Raw genomic sequence first — 21253 nt, 5'->3', positions numbered from 1 at the left:
GCATGGTGTTAAGGGGCACTGAGCTACAGAAGATATTAAAGCAGACGTTTGGATCAGTTTTGGTCAATAGAGGTTAATAAGAGATCTTTGTCCTGATCACATTGCAACAAAGCCCCCTGCAGTTTCAACTGGATAAGATGACCACTTTCCACCCTAAAACACTTGTGTACTCTTGCTATGTGCTACAGTCTGCACTTCACTCAGCATGCAACTATGCTTCTGCTATACTGAATCTATACTGTATAGTTTGTAATGGGTTTTTAAGAGTTAAATTTGGGGTCCTTCTGGATAAAAGGCACATGCATATATGCCCACCTATCTCGTGTAAAAGCTTCACATGGTTTTAGAATTCTGTGCCTGTACATGTTGAGACATCTGCATGTGTATTAAAAAATTTAAGATGGCGATCACTTACTAACTTTTTGTTCTGCTTTTCAACTGGGTCATGAAAATTGTGTAAAAAGAAATCTTGTGCCCACGGACTTTTTGTTATAAGGGAAGCACCTCAAGTTTTGTGCTCACATGGCTCGTTTTTGTTTTCTTTAAGATCAATAGGCTGATAATAGTCTCTTAATAGTGCCTGCTATTAAGAGACAATGCTCCCGAGAACCACATTAAGCTTTTGCCGGAGTTTACTAGATATGCAGGTCTGGAGATGGAGAGAGCAGGAAGCCAGCAATATTCTCTGCTAACTTACGTAACAGGATGGGATGGAGGGGTTTTGTTATTTAACTAGAAAAAGGCAATTTTCATCTATTAAAAAAAAAAAAAAGTTTTCCACTTCCATTCAAATGACCAGAATGGTCTGGTCAGGGACCTGCACATTGGCAAAAAAAAAAGGCCCTGAAGTTCTTTAAACCCCAAAATCTTTGGCACAATCTGAAAGAAATTCATGCTTCAAGGAGCTTTGTGAGGTTTGGAGTTTCATGTACTGCAAAGCTTTCAAAAGTCACCAAAGCCTGAACACATTCTCTTTACACTGTCTCAATGTGTGATTTGCCGTACATCTGTTTTCTGTGTCATCTAACTTTGGCTGTACTTTTAAACAGAGATAAGAGGTACATCCCAGTTTGATCCCTGGGCAAATCCCCGTCTAGCGCTTGCTTTCAAGTGGAAGTAAAAAATACCTCTCTCACTTGATAAAAGCAGAGCATTCACTTTGAAGATGGATGGCATTATAAAAAGAAAGTTGAAAAGTAGCCCAGACTGTTGACACCTGTCCTTGTGACAAAGAGAGCATGCTTGTAATCATTTGAACTTACTACTGCTTTTTCTTCAGCAACAGAATTGCTCTGACTGTATAGTTGAAGGGACCCATTACTGACAATCCGACTTCTCTCTGCCCAGCACACAGTGTTGAAAAGTGGGGTGGAGGGTACAATCCCACTGACAACAAGGTTATTGAGTGTACAGTACTAGCCTCCTAATCACTACGCTTTGGGAGCTCAGATGATAATCTCTACAGTCTCTCTTGCACAGTCACAAGTACTTTACTTTTTATCTCCCAACCCCCATTCTCTTGTACTTGAGCTCAGGCTAACTGGAGCCAGCCTATGCTGGTAACCACTTGATCAGAACTCATGGAAACAGACGGGCAGTACTTACTGTTGTTCGATACAAAGGGGAGCTTTATCTGAAATTTTGTCCTGCCAAAGTTATAGTTGAAAGGTGACCTGTAAAGGAAGAGAGACATATTGGGCCTGTGCCCTTTTATGTCTCTTACAGCTGTATAAAAAAAATGACTAGATTTTTTCCTCTCCTCCATCCCTCCCCCAGATTAGAAAGGCAGGTCTCTTCTTCTCTGAAAGCCACTGTGGTCATGGGAGAATTGGTGTCATGATATCACAAGAGTTAGAAGACTGAGAGCTGAATAACACAAGGAAGGAAATTTTAATCAGGCTGTTTAAAACTCTAGAATGTCTCCCTCCTTATCTCCCTCCACCCCCATGCACACAAATTACCCCAATGGCTACTGAACATTTGGAAAAAGAGAAGCCTTTGTTAAGGATTAATTGAAAAGCTAGGGATATTTAAAGTGTACGAGCTCACATTCACCATTGGACAAAAAAAATTTCAAAATTGACAAAACTTCAACAAAAACTTCCATAACTTCCAAAACTACTTTGACTAGCTCCACAAAGAGGCCCCGTAGCAAACCCAGGGAAGACAGACATTATCCCTGGTGTTTAAATTTTAAAACACACACAAACTTCAATACAAACTTTAAAAAGAAATTTCTGGGCGTAAAAGCCAACACATTTCAGACTTTCTTTCTATATAAAGCTGTTAAAAATGGCACAAGCCCAAATTTTTTTAAATAATCTTCATAGGTCACCTTAAAAAAAAACCATAAATGAAAGGTTACATTGTTTGTGCACCACATTATTAGTGAAAAGTGTTTTTAAGCTGCCTGTGTTCCCTTAAGTGTGTTACTTAATCTGTATATGTTCAAATATGTGGTAAATACCTCAAACCAAAGAGGGAGAAATGCCAGACCATTAGTCTAAAGGCCAGTCAGCTTGGGAACCTCATCAGAGTTAATCCTCATTTAGTGTTGGCTAATTATTTGGCACTATATCTCAAATGATGGCAGATTCCACCTCCCTATACGCATGTGCCAAAACATATTCACAGCTGCCAACTAAATATGAAAGCGTGGGAGTACTCGATCAGCTTCCCTTCACGTTATGTGGGAGTGCCCCAGGACAGAACGTTTGGGGACAATGTGCTTATATACCTGAGTAAGGAATTCCTTGGCAAAGTGCCCAAATCAAACCACACATCTGCGAGAACCTGAACAAATCCAGGGAAAACAAAACTCTGAAGTAAACGTCTTTTCTGCACTCCAACAATTGGCCAGAAAATGCATCCTTTTCAAATTGGTGGGAGCAAGTCTGCTCACCTTAATTAACATTTATATATGTGCATGGCATGTAACAGAAACATTGTGTTCAGCAGGAAGGTCTCCTTTGCAACAAGAAAACATCTCTCAGGACACTCTCATGCAGATACAGAGAGTTCTAGTAGACAGTTTAGTCCTAAACTAGGCTGTTTTTTGCGGGTCATGAGTTCAAGGCATGATTCCCATTTCTAATTTAGACTCGGTCACATCCTTGCTATCAACACAAAACAAAGAATATAAGGAAGCCGCAGGGACAGCTGGGTTTCAGACAACAGAAGTTACTAGCTATATGCAAACATACAAGGCCTAGCTGCAGATGTACACTTCCTCTCTGCTATGTTCTGGCAGCTTCCGCTATAGAATATAGACAAGCCCACTAGAGGGCTCCCAAACTATTTAAAAGGATACTACCCAATTCCTATATACTATTAAAACTATTACAATAATTTAAACAAGTAAATTCATTCATCTGCATGTAATACAGTGTTATTGTCACAACAGAATGACTTCTGTCCAATGATACTACTGTATGTTTTTTGCTATCCAGAACAGGAGTGTTACAGCCTTGAACTAAGAGTAGTCTCTTCCATGGAGGTCAAAACTCTGCTAGTCCTGTTTTGGTTGACTCAAACTCCACAGGGATGCCACAGAAGGAAAAAAAACAATAACTTGATTCACACAGGCAACAAAAATTGTTCAGAACAGTTTGAGACTACTCAGGCTTTATGACCAGGTGACGTACCACCCAACTCAGCAGATGTCACTGGGAGGCTGTTGGATTCAGTAGGACAAGAAAATTAAGGTGTGCTGGGAAAATCTATTAATGAATCTTTGGGGGGTGGACCATTACACATAATGACCCAATTATATGTGCAAGTGAGACAACAGAAGACATGGTTGTGTACTTGACTGTCAACAAAGGATAGGGCCATAATAACCAAAACTTTACAGAAAGAAAAAAGCACACACGGACACCAATTGTGAAAAAAATATATACGTTTGTCGCATGCACAGACAATTCTGCAGGTGGGGCAAGGAAGTGGAAGAATCCAGATGACATTACAATAAGGGAATATTGAAAATTACTATCGGTAGCTACTTTGGATATTTGAGACAAATCTTTAGACAAAATTCTGGATGCTTCAGAAAAAGCAAAAGCTAGTGAAACTGAAACTGCTTTTCTAGTAGCTGTTTTGCACCAATTTAATTTCAGAGGAGAGGTGCTAAAACTTATTCCACCAAAGAATGCTCAAAGGAATTTGGGGATGGATTGTTGGAAAGAGTTAAGAACTGGCCCACAGCGATGTGAAAGCCAGTACAGGTTAAGTAAGAATTTACCCTAACTTCCCCATACTGAAATCAAGTTTAATAAAATGTCCTCCCATTACACTTCTCATAATGAAGAGTCTTAGAGCCTGTTTCTACTAGAGCTTTTTACCTTGAGCTAAAGGGATTGCCAATTAACTCAAGACAGTCAACAGCTTGGAAAAGGCTAGCCTGCACACTCCCCAAATGTTTGTTTCAGGCTATAGTGAGTTTACCTGAGTCTGATCCCTAGGGAAATCCTAGGGGCTGTCCACTCCCTCTTCTCCCAACAAAATCTTCCTGTGATGTGGTCAACTCAAGAACCTTCCCAGTAGGGGCTTCCCTCCTGCTTCTGAACTACAATCTAGAGTGAATCACACATCTAAAATCCTGCAGTCAAGTCTCATGAGCTTTGGTATTTTTGGAAGCAAGATGTGCTTTTAGGCATAAATACCACTGGAGTGCCAAAAGAGTGTAACTGAACTGATGGGACCTAGCAGGTAAATTAAATGGAGATATGGTAGCTGGACTTGCTAAAGTGCAAAGCACCACTTATGCGCACTCTGCATGACTTAACTTGAAGCAGTGTACTTTGATCTATAAAAATGATACCAAAACACGACATATGTATACAGTATGAGATTTAATAAGATGCATCCCTTTACTCTGACAAAGTAACATGTCAGAGGCACCTGCCTGCCTTAAGAACTGAGTGTGTGTCAAGTATGTTTCATCCCATCCCAAGCACAATAAAAACAGCTGAAATATCTTTCATGTGTAGGTAAGAGGCAGTTACTTACCTTAGTCACTGAATGTTCTTAAAGATGTGTGGTCCCTACATGTATCCCATTATGGGAAGGCATGGGGTGCATGCATACCCAAAGCAGAATAAATGTAGGGACCAGCATTCAAAGAATTACCCTTTGGGCTAATCTGCCCATGATTATAGTCAGTCAAAAGGGTTTTCATTTCTATTTTGTAATTTATATGTACTTGATAGGTGCTTATATGCATTAGAATGCATTCAAGCATAAACTAGACCATCACTAGGAAAACACTATTCAGCGTGATTAAATTGTAAAATAGTTGCCAATTCCTAATTTGTGATGACTGAAGTTTGGTAGCAAAGATACTCATTTTATTCCTAGCCACACCCACCTCTCAGGTAAAGTGGAAAATAAACGTACACTGCACAAGCTACGTTTTAGAGTCCAAACTAGTTCATCATCTTACAATACTGCATCTTACAATACTGCAAAACAATATATATTTATGGCTAATGCCATGGAAATTATGTGGAGAATTTCGCACACCAGATTCTGAAGAAATCACCTGGATCGATTGGTCTTCAGCTGTCATTAAGACTGCACTGATCACAACACATCCACCATTCTTCTCGCACTCTCGCCTTTCTTCTCCACGTTCGTCCGAAACGTTTTCTGCAGAAATATTTTAGAATATTTGCTTTGTTAAGCAAATTTACTTAAATAACCCACCAATAAGTTGTTCAGCAAGTGCTTTCTTGATTTAAAAAAAAAAAAAAAGACAGACTCATTCTATTTAAGCTTTTTCATCTTCACATTGTTTAGTCACCCTTCTATTTACCCATTCTCTTCCCTGACCCTAGAGATCTTTCAATCCCTCGTAAGCATCTCTTCTCCTTTTCAGAGACCTATGTTGGGACCCCTGCTCTCCCCGAAAAGACTTTTGATAAAATGGGCCCAGAGGAAGAAGTGGCAATAAGGATTTCCTAACTGAGACTTCTTCCTGACTGTGTTATTGGAAAGGAGGGGTGGGGTTGCCTACATACAGAACAACTCCCAAGCTTCACAGCATTTGCAGGACCAGCAGGAGGGCTGAGTTCAGAGGCACAGGAATTCCATGCCAATGACCAGCTCTATATCCACGGAAAACCTCATCCTGGTCCTTTGTAGCCTTCTACTAAAGCTACGCTTTCAAGACTTCCTCAGCAGTGGGTCCTGCAGGGAACAACTTTGAAAGGAGATCTCCACCATGGAAAGTTAAAATCTAAAGGCTGTGCCATATCTCCACAGTGCCAATGAGAAGATAATGTCTGTCCCTGGCCTGCTTCCTCCCAACTTGCAGATCTCCAGACCCAAAAGGTAAGGGGAGGGGGCTGCAGAGGCAGCTGACCCATTTTTGTGCCCAATCCATCTGGCAGAGACCCCTCCTTGCAGGAATCTTGGGGTAGCCATTGGGCTCATTTCCATTTCCCAACAGACACACACACACACACACACACACACACACACTAGTAGAAGAGTGTGCTAAATGCCAACGCGTGCAGCCACCCAACGAACATTACAGATATTGTCACTTGAAAAAACTTCTGCTGACACATACATTAGTTGACAGAACAGTCCTCATCTTCTCACAAGTGAGTTGTTATGAGGCTCATGACCCAGGCAATCACGAATTTGCTCATGACCCAATTCTCTTTGTTGAATTCCGTGGCTGCCAGGCAAGGAAAGATACAAAACACTGTGTGCTGACGTGATAGACACACAGTTTAACCAATGGAAGGCAAACCAATCATGTACAATAGAATGGTATATTTTCAAACTTATGGATGCACACCTCTAACAAATGCTTCCTATAACCCAGTGGTCCCCAAAGTTTTTTTTTTCCACAGACCACTTGAAAATTGCTGAGGGTCTCGGTGGACCACTTAATGATCTTTCCAAACGTTGTTTGTACCGTTAGCTAAGTATTGTAAAGCACTTTGGATAAAAGTGCTATATAAAAAAACCTAAATAATGATTAACATGTTTTTGTTCTACAAATAGAAGCACACAACTCATATTTTAATATCAGTAGTCTCTCCCTCGCTGTGGCAACCACCAAGCTGGGAAGGAAGGGGGGGTGTCTCCCTCTCTCCCCGCCACGGCAGCTCCTGAGCTGGGACTGGGAAGGAGGGGGTTCTCTTCACAGCAACTGCAGCCCTTGAGCTGGAGCAAGTGGCCTCTTTCTCTGACTGCTGCAGCCCTGCACATCCCAAATTCCCCCCACTCCCTCTTCTCACCCCACTGCCCCCCCACCTACCTCACCTCCTATTTCCCCCCATCCCTATTCCCCCTGAGGCCACCACCTCACTTACATGTGCATCTTCTCCAGGGTCCAGGCATCTAATTAGTGGAGCCATGTCTGTGCAGCTCCACTAATTAGGTGGGTGACCCTTCACTCTCTTGTGTGCGGCCACCCAGACATGCACCTTAGAAGGAACTATCCGCGGACCACCTGAATGGAGCTCATGGACCACTGGTGGTCTGCGGACCACAGTTTGAGAACCTCTGCTATAACCAACAGAATACTGGAGCTGAGCTATAAACTCTGGACCTTTTCCCACAGGGTATGGGTATGAATCAGATTTAGTGTGGCTGATGTGATGAGGTCCTATGATGGTGTCCACTGAATAGATATCTATACATATATTATAGATAGATATAGATATATAGACATATATAATGTTAGATAATACATATCTATTCAGGGGACATACATCATAGGACCTAATCACATCAGCCACACTATCAGAGGCTCGTTCACCTGCACATCTACCAATGTGATATATGCCATCATGTGCCAGCAATGCCCCTCTGCCATGTACATTGGCCAAACCAGACAGTCTCTACGTAAAAGAATAAATGGACACAAATCAGACGTCAAGAATGATAACATTCAAAAACCAGTCGGAGAACACTTCAGTCTCCCCAGTCACTCGATTACAGACCTAAAAGCGGCAATACTACAACAAAAAAATCTTCAAAAACAGACTCCAACGAGAGACTGCGGAATTGGAATTAATTTGCAAACTGGACACCATTAAATTAGGCTTGAATAAAGACTGGGAGTGGATGGGTCATTACACAAAGTAAACTATTTCCCCATGCTTATTTTTCCCACTACTGTTACTCACACATTCTTGTCAACTGTTGGAAATGGGCCTTTTTATCACTACAAAAGGTTTTTTTCTCCTGCTGATAATAGCTCACCGTAACTGATCACTCTCTGATCACTCTCGTTATAGTGGGTATGGCAACACCCATTTTTTCATGTTCTCTCTGTGTGTCTATCTATCTATCTTCCTACTGTATTTTCCACTGCATGCATCTGATGAAGTGGGTTTTAGCCCACAAAAGCTTATGCTCAAATAAATTTGTTCGTCTCTAAGGTGTCACAAGAACTCCTCGTTCTTTTTGCCGATACAGACTAACATGGCTACCACTCTGAATCCTAAAAGAGATGCTCTTTCAAAGTTCAAATAGAAATGTATTTAGGGAAGCCCTATGGCCTGTGTTATACAGGTCAGACTAGATTATCACAATCCCTTCTGGCCTTGGAATCCATGAAGTACTTTGAAATCTGCAGGAACCAGCTGGAAGACTACTTCTTCCCCAGTCACTGAGTTCCAGGAAAAAGGACTGACCCACAGAACATGAACATTCTGTCAGTGTATTTTTTAAACTGACTACATTTACATGTTTAAACGTGAACTACTACTGCTTCTGCAAATCAAGTTACAGTATTTTTCACTTATCTGCCTTGTCTGGAACTAAGGATTCTGCTCTGTATTTTCCCTGCAACTGTACCTAAAACACAGCAAGCAGCATTCTCTTGCATTTCTGTTCTGCTTTAAGAAAAGGAGTACTTGTGGCACCTTAGAGACTAACCAATTTATTTGAGCATATAAATTGGTTAGTCTCTAAGGTGCCACAAGTACTCCTTTTCTTTTTGCGAATACAGACTAACACGGCTGCTACTCTGAAACCTGTTCTGCTTTAGGAGTTAGTGATTTCAAACAAAGTTAAATAAAAGCACAGAACTCACAAATCAGTCAGAGCAAGGTTAAAAGCTTTTCAGGTCTCCTCTAAAGTATAAAGCATACATTCAGGGAAACACATGTGCAAGGTACCAGCGACTCAAGTTCTGTTAACATTCCTTATCGGGACAGCATTTTTAGCTTTGTTTGTATCTGCAGTGTTCTGTGCTTGGCTATCTGCCAAAATCCTATGGGCTTGAATAAAAAAGCTCTTCAAAAGCAATCAGTCTTTTTACCCTGGGGGTACGCAGAGGTCTTCCAGGGGGTACATCAACTCATCTAGATGTTTGCCTAGTTTTACAACAGGCCACATAAAAAACACTAGCTAAGTCAGTACAAATTAAAATTTCATACGACTTTATATACACTATATGCTGAAATGTAAGTACAATATTTATATTCCAATTGATTTATTTTATAATTATATGGTAAAAATGAGAAAGTCAGCAATTTTTCAGTAATAGTGTGCTGTGACACTTTCGCATTTTTATGTCTGATTTTGTAAGCAAGTAGTCTTTAAATGAGGAGAAACTTGGGGGTACGCAAGACAAATCAGACTCCTGAAAGGGGTACAGTAGTCTGGAAAGGCTGAGAGTCACTGTTTTAAAGGATCTAGGTTCAGAAACTAGGAAACACCCATCACACTTGTCAAAAGCATAGATCTTTTCCATAAAGGGTATAGGAGAGTTTACCAACCTAGGATGAGGGTATTATCCGATTACATTTTGGGGTTTTTCCCTAAACCACTCTTCTCTGGACAGCAATTCCCTTTGTCAGTCAAATAGAGTTACATTATGAAACTGTGTTCAAACAAAACAAAAACACGCCATAATACCACTGTTTAACATGCTCAAGACACCAACTTTGTTACACAAAAGGTTTGGTCCTTTCTTTGTAAGTGGGACCAATCATGCTAGAACCAGACTATGAAAGCCTATTCTTTTAAGGGTCCCATCTGCATTTGGAGGACAGATTCAGTGACATTTATACCATTGTTGTCAAAGAACCTCATCAAAATGCTGATCCAACTTGTAGTGTAGAATAGACCTTAACCACGTTTCATTAAACGGGATAAAGACTTGATGTATACTTTATTTACTTGGCCAGTATTTCTACTTTCCCATTGCAATTATTGATCATACACATGTGTTAAATAATGGCTCCTATCCACTTCCTCTGACTAGTTTTCTCCTTTTGTCACTACAGAACCAAAACAAGTTGTCACGGAAGTTGTGAATTCACAAATTTAGCATAATGACTTTACTGTAGATTAACAAGAGGAGGATATGGGGGTACAAGCTCTTGTTTTAACACAACTAGGAGCAGTAATCAGCAAACAAAGAGCTAATAACAATATAGCTGCCTCCTCTCCCCCATTCATATATATTTTTCAGTTATTTTAACTGGTCTGTCTGTGTAAAGACTTGAACGCAGGAAACACAAATTATTGAACGTGAGAAAAAGACTGGAGTTTAAATTTAGACGTGAACACATTCCTCACTCACTCGGCAAGTCTTTCAGGAAGCGTCTGAGGAGTTAGACAAGCTCAGATCCTCCTCTCCTGGTTTTCATTAACCACCAACTGTTTTCTGGCAATCCCATTTCACTTCAGGTAACTTGTCCCATCCCCACCCTACCCACAGCTGTTAATTCTATTATTTTAAAAGGCATGCTTCTATTATAATCTAGATTTCAATTATCAAAACTGTGCACCAGCAACATTTGGTATGAACAGCTTCTCTACCTAAAAACACTAGTTTGCTAAATATTCATACGGAGAACAATATTAAAGAACCAGTTGTTCAGCAAAAAACAAACACTCATTACCATCCCAATAACCATGTTATCGGAATGGCAGCACATTCTGCTGTTAGGTATCATTATTCTTTACAGTCCAAATTCATGGAACAGTCATGAAGCAGACTGTATTTCTTTTGTATCTGCTGTGTAACATCACCAAACATTACTCATCCAAGCAAACACTGAAAAATTTAAAGTAAAGGCTGACCTTTGAGACCAGTGTTTTCCTTACTGTCTTGAAAGTACAGGAGTTTTCAGTGAAGGAAAATGTCTCAGATTAAATAATACTTGGCAAGAAAGGAAAAACACACACCACTCAAGAAACATCATTTGTCTTTTATGAAAGGTCTAAGTGGTGTCTCAAGAATCCTTTTTTTCCATTAATTTAGTGGTGTGAGATTTACTGACGCTGCTTTATGAATGACTGCCTTGCTACTTATTTGCTAATCTGTTTTGGGATCATTGCTGCAGACTGCTCAAAAAGGAAACACTGACAACTCTCCAACAAAACCACGACACAATACAGTTACTGAGTTAGAAGACCTTAACAACGTTTTTATGGTGGTGAAAATACAGATGTATTTGTGAAAAATTATTTTCCATTTTCAATCCCCTCACCCCTAAGAAAACAAAAACATATGCATCAAAACCAATGTACTGGGTGCACCCTAAAATAGATGATTTTTGTGTTCTCCCAGCAACTCTTTGCTTTCTCAAACGTATTCACATATCTCTAGGATTTATAGCATAATTGTGGAAGTTACTAAGGTTCATGGCTTTAAAAAAAAAAACCCAAACCAAAAAACCCAACCTTCAAGCTAAGTACATGTCTGGATTAGTCAAACACAAACATCTGCACCTACTTTAGATTTCTTCATAATAATGTTACTGCAAAGACTCAAAGTTTCTCCTTCTTGAGGAAAAGAAAATTGTGAAGTTTGGATTAAGATACCAGTGACTAACCAACTGACTCACATGTCTTCATTCCCTCCTCCTTCTTCAATTCTAGCCCTGACCTGATCAGCAGAAAGTCATACCAATTAGATTGCTGCCAGGCATCCGAAGCAAAACCAGTGTTCACAAGATATTTGGCAAGCTACTTTATTAATTTACACTCTAAAAAGCAAGGCAGCTACATTTTTTCCTATGATTTGTTAATATTGTTGATCCATACATAGAGAAAGTAATTCCCATTTTAAAATGAGTACTTCCAATTTAGAAAAAAGAGAGTCACATTGCTGTCTGAAATTTTTTTTTACCTTTTATTGTGTTTTATGAGATACTAACAGAAATGGAGGCAAAAGTCTCTTTCTTTTCAAATTGTGAATTGTCCATTTTCCCTGTAATCATTCAATTCACTTCCCCATTTGTTTGTGTGGATACTCCACATAGCAACAGGGGAGAGAACAGTGTTTTAAAAAAATATAAACTTTGATTCAGAAGACCATAAAAACTGGCAGGGACACAGACTTGCAGATGATTAGTGTAGTATGAGAAACTACCTATGAATCACTTTGAGAGTGAGCAGGTTTCAGGTTGACCATGTCTCTTTCAGTTTTCAAATTTACCTTTAAAACCAGGGGTTCAACCTTTTTCTTTCTGAGGTCCCCCCCCCAGGCTATAAAAACTCCACAGCCCAGCTCTGCCACAACCACTGTTTTTCTGCATATAAAAGCCAAGGCTGGTGTTAGGGGGGTAGCAAGAAGGGCAATTGCCTGGAGTCCCACACCACAGGGGGCAACGCAAACTTAAGTTGCTCAGGCTTTGGCTTCAGCCTGAGGTGATGAGGCTCGGGGGCCCGGACTGCAGTCTCACGGGGTGGGACTTCGGCTTTCTGCCCTTGGCCCTAGCAAGTCTAATGCTTGGCAGACCTCCTGAAACTTGCTCGCGGCCCCTGAGGGAGCCCCAGACCCCTGGTTGAGAACCACAGATTTAAGCTTTCTACTTCAAGGCAATTAGATTAACTCTGTTCAGTTTTTCTTCAAACTAACTTCTGCTCCAGGTATCTAAAACCTTTCTTCTTTTCCAGACAAAGTATGTAACAGAAGCCTGAACACATTAGTTCCATCCCCATTATTTTCTATGCATCATCATAGATCATACACTGATTTGGAGGAACATTCACAATGGGACAATAGTTTGGCCCAACATCTTCTGAAGAAGGTCTGTTATCCCTTATCACCCCTTCAACCTGTATTTTCTCTTTACATTACACCATGTACACTGGATATGTGGCTTTGGCTGTACCTTTTAAAATATATGAACTAGCTCACTTTGACAGCTCACTTTGACACAAACAAATTCTCTCTTACATATCAGAGTTGTTAACAAAGGACACATCATTTCTGATACAACCATACTGAAGGAAGCAAGCTTCAAAACAGCTTGCCCACACAGTTAACCCTAGACACACGTGGTGTCCCAAGTGCACAGCTAATCATGCTATCATCTCTCACCATTTTCTCCTTTTCCTGATATTCTCATCAAGGTATAGGACTACAGCCTGAAAACATTTTACACACTAGTAATGATGTATTTCCAGGATCAGCCACTTATGCCAGCATTTTCAGAAGCAGTCACTGATTCTTAATGCTTGACTTGAGATCCCTTGCACCTGATTTCCACACGCTATTTTGTAACCATGTTCCCAAACACAGCTGTACCTGCTGTGCTTAGAAACTACACTTAGAGCACTACAGAAAACTTTGCAGACATAGCACAGATGATGTTCCAGTTCTAACTGCAGTCCTAAATTCTATCTCACTGAAGACAATGGTAGTTCTTGACATTCAGCTTCCCCACTTGAATTCACAAGGCTTGGAATTTAAACAAATAAAAAAAAAATACCCATCATTTGTAATTTGAGCAAGTATGGTATGGAAACCAGTAAGACAGACACGAAACCCTCATGATGCCATTTTCAGAGCAGAATTTCGCTTTTTTAATAAGTATTGTATTATTTATTCATAGACTTAAATGAAAAAGTTAATCTTCAATTTCACAAAACAAATCTGGGGACAAGACTGGCCTGACAGCTCCATTATGTCCATGTATCACACTGACAAACACAGGATAGCTCGTTCTACGCTACACTGCCGGTCAAGCCCTTCCATTTGCTGTCACTGATGTAAAATGAGACCTCCATACAGTTCACTATGAAATTTCCAACCCATGTTTTATTTACCATGTAACTGAGCATCTAATCACATTTTTGATAACCACTGAGCAGGATACGGACCCTGGACTTCAGGAAAGCAGACTTCGACTCCCTCAGGGAACGGATGGCCAGGATCCCCTGGGGGACTAACCTGAAGGGGAAAGGAGTCCAGGAGAGCTGGCTGTATTTCAAGGAATCCCTGTTGAGGTTACAGGGACAAACCATCCCGATGAGTCGAAAGAATAGTAAATATGGCAGGCGACCAGCTTGGCTTAATGGTGAAATCCTAGCGGATCTTAAACATAAAAAAGAAGCTTACAAGAAGTGGAAGGTTGGAGATATGACCAGGGAAGAGTATAAAAATATTGCTCGGGCATGTAGGAATGTTATCAGGAGGGCCAAATCGCACCTGGAGCTGCAGCTAGCCAGAGATGTCAAGAGTAACAAGAAGGGTTTCTTCAGGTATGTTGGCAACAAGAAGAAAGCCAAGGAATGTGTGGGCCCCTTACTGAATGAGGGAGGCAACCTAGTGACAGAGGATGTGGAAAAAGCTAATGTACTCAATGCTTTTTTTGCCTCTGTTTTCACTAACAAGGTCAGCTCCCAGACTGCTGCGCTGGGCATCACAAAATGGGGAAGAGATGGCCAGCCCTCTGTGGAGATAGAGGTGGTTAGGGACTATTTAGAAAAGCTGGACGTGCACAAGTCCATGGGGCCGGACGAGTTGCATCCGAGAGTGCTGAAGGAATTGGCGGCTGTGATTGCAGAGCCATTGGCCATTATCTTTGAAAACTCGTGGCGAACCGGGGAAGTCCCGGATGACTGGAAAAAGGCTAATGTAGTGCCAATCTTTAAAAAAGGGAAGAAGGAGGATCCTGGGAACTACAGGCCAGTCAGCCTCACTTCAGTCCCTGGAAAAATCATGGAGCAGGTCCTCAAAGAATCAATCCTGAAGCACTTGCATGAGAGGAAAGTGATCAGGAACAGCCAGCATGGATTCACCAAGGGAAGGTCATGCCTGACTAATCTAATCGCCTTTTATGATGAGATTACTGGTTCTGTGGATGAAGGGAAAGCAGTGGATGTATTGTTTCTTGACTTTAGCAAAACTTTTGACACGGTCTCCCACAGTATTCTTGTCAGCAAGTTAAGGAAGTATGGGCTGGATGAATGCACTACAAGGTGGGTAGAAAGCTGGCTAGATTGTCGGGCTCAACGGGTAGTGATCAATGGCTCCATATCTAGTTGGCAGCCGGTATCAAGTGGAGTACCCCAAGGGTCGGTCCTGGGGCCGGTTTTGTTCAATATCTTCAAAAATGATCTGGAGGATGGTGTGGATTGCACTCTCAGCAAATTTGCGGATGATACTAAACTGGGAGGAGTGGTAGATACGCTGGAGGGGAGGGATAGGATACAGAAAGACCTAGACAAATTGGAGGATTGGGCCAAAAGAAATCTGATGAGGTTCAATAAGGATAAGTGCAGGGTCCTGCACTTAGGACGGAAGAACCCAATGCACAGCTACAGACTAGGGACCGAATGGCTAGGCAGCAGTTCTGCGGAAAAGGACCTAGGGGTGACAGTGGACGAGAAGATGGATATGAGTCAGCAGTGTGCCCTTGTTGCCAAGAAGGCCAATGGCATTTTGGGATGTATAAGTAGGGACATAGCGAGCAGATCGAGGGACGTGATCATTCCCCTCTATTCGACATTGGTGAGGCCTCATCTGGAGTACTGTGTCCAGTTTTGGGCCCCACACTTCAAGAAGGATGTGGATAAATTGGAGAGAGTCCAGCGAAGGGCAACAAAAATGATTAGGGGACTGGAACACATGAGTTATGAGGAGAGGCTGAGGGAGCTGGGATTGTTTAGCCTGCAGAAGAGAAGAATGAGGGGGGATTTGATAGCTGCTTTCAACTACCTGAAAGGGGGTTCCAAAGAGGATGGCTCTAGACTGTTCTCAATGGTAGCAGATGACAGAACGAGGAGTAATGGTCTCAAGTTGCAGTGGGGGAGGTTTAGATTGGATATTAGGAAAAACTTTTTCACTAAGAGGGTGGTGAAACACTGGAATGCGTTACCTAGGGAGGTGGTAGAATCTCCTTCCTTAGAGGTTTTTAAGGTCAGGCTTGACAAAGCCCTGGCTGGGATGATTTAACTGGGAATTGGTCCTGCTTTGAGCAGGGGGTTGGACTAGATGACCTTCTGGGGTCCCTTCCAACCCTGATATTCTATGATTTGGACTTGGGAAGGAAATATTTCATAAGTTACATGAGGAAGCATAAAACTATCTTAAATACTCTAAAGACAAATGAGGCCTGGTTCTTCTTTGACTTACAACAGGTAAGTGCAGAAGTACTCCATTCACGTTAATGGAGTTAAATAGCTGTAAATGAGAGGTGAATCAGGCCCATTGTATTTTAGGTTGTTCCATGCTCACTGTGAGTTTATCCTTATATTGATTTAACTGTAAGGTAAGAGTTACATTGCAAGATAAGCTACAAGGGGATCAATTTAGGCCACAGAGGGCAATTCTTAGAGGAAAAATAAGCTATAAAAAGGAGGAATGAGTCCTGTTGCCAACAAAATATTTCACCAGAATTATACTGAACATTTAATTAGTCATCTTTAGAAAAAGGAAAAGAACTGGTCTCCCAAATTATTTGAGAGATTGTTCCTCTACTATTTCTCTTGATTCCAAAGATTTGAGCATAACAAGTTAAGAAGGATACTAAGCCCTGGTCTACACTATGAGGTTAGGTCGAATTTAGCTGCGTTAAGTCGATTTTATAAGCAATGTGTCTACACAACCAACCCCATTCCATCAACCTAAAGGACTCTTAAAATTGACTGCTGCACTCCTCACCAGCAAGGGGAGTAATGCTAAAATCGACCTTGCTGAGTCGAATTTGGGCTAGTGCAGACGCAATTCGACGGCATTGGCCTCTAGGAGCTATCCCAGAATGCTCTAATGTGACCGCTCTGGACAGCACTTTGAACTCTGATGCACTAGCCAGGTACACAGGAAAAGTCCCAGGAAATTTTGAATTTCATTTCCTGTTTGGTCAGCGTAGCAAGCTCAGCAGCACAGGAGACCATGCAGTCCTCCCAGAATTGCAAACGAGCACCAGCATGGACCGAAAGGGAGACACTGGATCTGATTGTTGTATGGGGAGAAGAATCTGTGCAGGCCGAACTCCAATCAAAAAGAAGAAATGCTAATATATATGCCAAAATCGCACAGGGCATGCTGGAGAGAGGCTGTAACATGGAAACACAGCAGTGCCGCATGAAAGTTAAGGAGCTCAGCCAAGCCTACCCAAAAGACAAAGGAGGCAAACAGTCGCTCCGGGTCAGAGCCCCATACATGCCGCTTCTAGGATCAGCCTCATGGCATTCTAAGGGGGGACCCTACCACTACCCCACCACTGTCCGTGGACACCTGCAAGGGGGGAGTCTCACGCAACAGGGAGGAGGATTTTGTAGATGAGGAAGAGGAGGAGGAGGGGGAGAATGCACAGCAGGCAAGCAGAGAATCTGTTCTCCCCGACAGCCAGGACCTTTTCATCACCCTGGAGCCAATACCCTCCCAAGGCGGGTTCCTGGACCATGAAGCCGGACAAGTCACCTCTGGTGAGTGCATATCTGTATCTACACTACAGGGTTTAAAAGCAATTGTGTTTAATGTTTGATTTGCTCTGAAGAATTGGGATGCATTTGTGGCCAGTACAGCTACTGGAAAAGTCTGTTAACGTGTCTGGGGATGGAAGTCCCTTCTTGCAGCTGCTCGAACAGCCCAGAGTTCCTAAAGATGCGAGCATCATGCACCTTTCCCAGCCACCCCATGCTGATGTCAGTGAAACGTCCCTTGTGATCCACCAGTGCTTGCAACACCACTGAGAAGTACCCCTTGTGGTTTATGTACTGGTTGGCAAGGTGGTCTGGTGCCAAGATAGGGATATGCATTCAGTCATCGCCCCACAACAGTTAGGGAACCCCATTGCAGCAAAGCCATCCACTATAACCTGCACATTTCCCAGAGTCACTGCCCTTGTTAGCAGAAGGCCAATGATTGCATTGGCTACTTGGATCACAGCAGCCCCCACAGTAGATTTGCCCAATCCAAATTGATTCCTGACTGACCGGTAGCAGTCAGGCATTACAAGCTTCCACAGGGCTATGGACACTCGCTTCTCAACTGTCAGGGCAGCTCTCATCTTGGTATTCCTGTGCTTCCGGGGGGGGTGGGGGAGCAACTCACAAAGTTCCAAGAAAATGGCCTTATGCATGCAAAAGTTTCGCAGCCACCAGGAATCATCCCAGACCCGCAATACTATGCGGTCCCACCAGTCTGTGCTTGTTTGCCAGGCCCAGAATCGGCCTTCCACTGTATCAACCAGCCCCACTGCCGCCATGATGTCCCAACTGCCACATCCTGTGCTTTCAGGAATGTCTGGGTCCATATCCTCTTCACAGTCGTCCTCATGCTGGCGGCTCCGAGCCAAGTTCTGCACATACTGCAGGATAACGCGCAAGGTGTTTACAATGCTCGCAACAGCAGCGGTGAGCTGAGTGGGCTCCATGCTTGCCATGCTATGGTGTCTGCACGGATAACCCAGGAAAAAAAATCTATAAAAATCGACCTAATTTCATAGTGTAGACATACCCTAAGACAGTTAAGACTCTTTTTGTCCTACAAAGGGGCACCAACTAGTTTCAAGTTTGCTGGAAGAAAAACCAAAACTGTTTTATAATGTATGAATAAGCCAATATTTCTGCTCTTTTGTTAGACCACATTTAAATCCCTCTGCTTCTATGAACACACAATTTTTAGTTGCCAGTAGAAAGTCTGGCTTGCATGAGGCGATATATACTGTGTGGCTGTTTACAGTTGATTATGGCACATTACATACCTTGGCAATAGATATTTAAGACTTACTGGATAAACCATGAAAAACTTCCTTCTCCTTCTCAACCTTAGCTTTGTCTCCATTAAGTGTTGCCATTAAATTCATAATCTTGATTGTTAAAATAGTTCACTTCAACATATTGATGCTCTATTTAAATCCACAAAGCCCCAATACCCCCTTTGAAAGAAATGATGTTAGGTTAAGGTGAAGGAGTTACAAAGTCAGTAAGAATTCATAACTTCTGCATTTTAATCATTCATAGCCACTGTACTTGATTTACCCCACAACTTCCATCAGAAAATGAAAAAGTTTTGAAGAATGAGTTATTCTCAATGTAAATCTTCTGCAGGCCTCTGTCAATCATGTTAGTCCTTTCTCTGGTTAGCTTTTCCTGCCTCCTGATTGAAACTACATGACCAATTTAATTGCTTTGTGACTTCTTATCTTAAAGGCAGAAAAATATGGAAAGCTAAAATGAAGAGTTAACACTCAGCAGTTCCTTTAAGCAATGATGGAAAGCCTTCACAAAAAAGCATAGTGTATTAAGATCTCAAATGGATTTAAATTCACCTTTCACTATCCTTACACATTTTTGACAGAAGCAGCCAACGTATGATTCCACAATTACAAAACACTATTCTGAAGTTTCCTATATTAGAATATGGAGGGGAGATTATTTTTCCAAACATGGGATTGTCTCTCTCTGTTTGTTTACCATACAATACTATTCTAACAAGATAAAGGGAATTTGAAATCAGGAAGGAAAGCTATGATTTCCGGACATTTAGTGGAAAAAGAATATTTTAAGTTGGATTTCTGTTGTAAGACTGGGCACCTGCAAAGTTTTCTGTTAGCAAGTTTTTATAGTTTCCAGTCTGTTGAACAGATCCTTGAACATTTATTCAGTGATTTTCAGAAATATGTTCTGAAGGAGTTTATTTAATCATGCTCCAAACAATTTATATGATTAAAAGGAAGAATTTTAAAAATCCAGTTAATGTGTCACTCTCTGTTCCATTCACTTTTTGCACTTCTGATCAGTTTGGACAATTAAAGACAATTTCAGTACTGTTTACTGTTGAGTTTACTGTCAGGTTTAGTACTGCAATAGTTGGGGTTCAAACCCTTCAGGGAAGTGTGTGCTTAAAAAAACCCCCACACACAAGCTGTTTTTAATGGTATTGTTATTTCTAATTTATATAAAATATTTTGTTTAGGTTTTATAAGAACTTGTTTTCAAAAAAGCAAAATTTAGGCCCAAAAGGTAAAGTTGACAGTGCCACTTTAAACCTTCAAATAGAAAAATACCTAAACAAATCAACCAGCTGTTGTGCTGACAACATCAAATAAAGAAATTGTGGAGTTTATTCTACCCTTTATCAATAATGCATGGCTGCGCACAGACAATTTATAGCTGTTTTCCATCACTGGGTATTATGTAGTACTAAATTAAGTCTACAAAATTCAAGGACAGTCCACCCACACAGCTACTGTAAGCCAGACATGCCACTTTGAATAAACATTTTAGAAGCATTTTATGAGTTTTATTAGCGTATTGGGTCACACAACTCCTCATGGACCGAATACTCCTGCCCGTCCACCCACCCACCCAAAATAAATACTCATTCGCACACATGTTCCTGAAGATGATCAGCAAAAGGAAAAAAGTTGGTCTTGTGCCTCCACTTACGCCCCTTTTATTTATTTATTGATATATATAAGGTCTGACTTAAAATTTGAAAATTTAAACCCATGTAGAAAATAAAATTTCTTTTCTACACAACAAACTAAAGTGTTGCCTACCTCCAAAAACTCTATGGTGAATGCTAAACTCATGAAGTTATGACACCACCAGACTCAAGAAACAAAAGGAGTTTTAGTTAGACTGTTTAATGGGTATAAACAAAAAAAATTAAGTTCAATGAGTAAAGGACATTTTTAAAACATTATTTTCAGGTCACACACTTCAGAAAGCACACACCAGGTTTTCAGTAACATATAAGAATCAAATCTAATTAGGAAACTATTTACTGTACTGCAATCCCCTTATAGAGTTTATAAAGCCAACAGCAAATCAGAGGTTATATCATCACTCTGCAGGCTCAACTGATGATATACTTGTACTCTAGAACAGTGGCTCTCAACCTTTCCAAACTACTGTACCCTTTCAGGAGTCTGATTTGTCTCGCATACCCCCAAGTACCCCAAGTTTCACCTCACTTAAAAAACTACCCGCTTACAAAATCAGACATAAAAATACATAAAAGTGTCACAGCACACTATGACTGAAAAATTGCTTACTTTCTCCTTTTGACCATGTAATTATAAAATAAAGCAAC

The 21253-nt window shown here is 41.2% G+C and overlaps 1 protein-coding gene across 5 annotated transcripts in view; it reads right to left on the bottom strand.

Annotated features, from left to right (window-relative positions):
- Positions 1–21253, bottom strand: part of KANK1 (KN motif and ankyrin repeat domains 1) — a 170650-nt gene that overhangs the window by 101843 nt on the left and 47554 nt on the right. For 3 of the 5 annotated variants that reach the window (XM_084629554.1, XM_084629551.1, XM_084629549.1), the window contains one exon: positions 5540–5646. The exons of 1 other annotated variant lie outside the window; for it this stretch is intronic. The gene's annotated coding sequence lies outside the window, so the exon portion shown is untranslated. Of the gene's footprint in view, positions 1–5520; positions 5647–21253 lie in introns of all 5 variants that reach the window. One more of the 5 variants, XM_084629550.1, reaches the window with a different exon arrangement.

The sequence above is a fragment of the Lepidochelys olivacea genome, assembly GCF_965140295.1.
Source record: "Lepidochelys olivacea isolate rLepOli2 genome assembly, chromosome: 5".
NCBI classification, from domain to species: Eukaryota; Metazoa; Chordata; order Testudines; family Cheloniidae; genus Lepidochelys; species Lepidochelys olivacea.
Note: the sequence above shows the minus strand (reverse complement) of the source record. Positions and strands in the feature narration are given on the sequence as shown.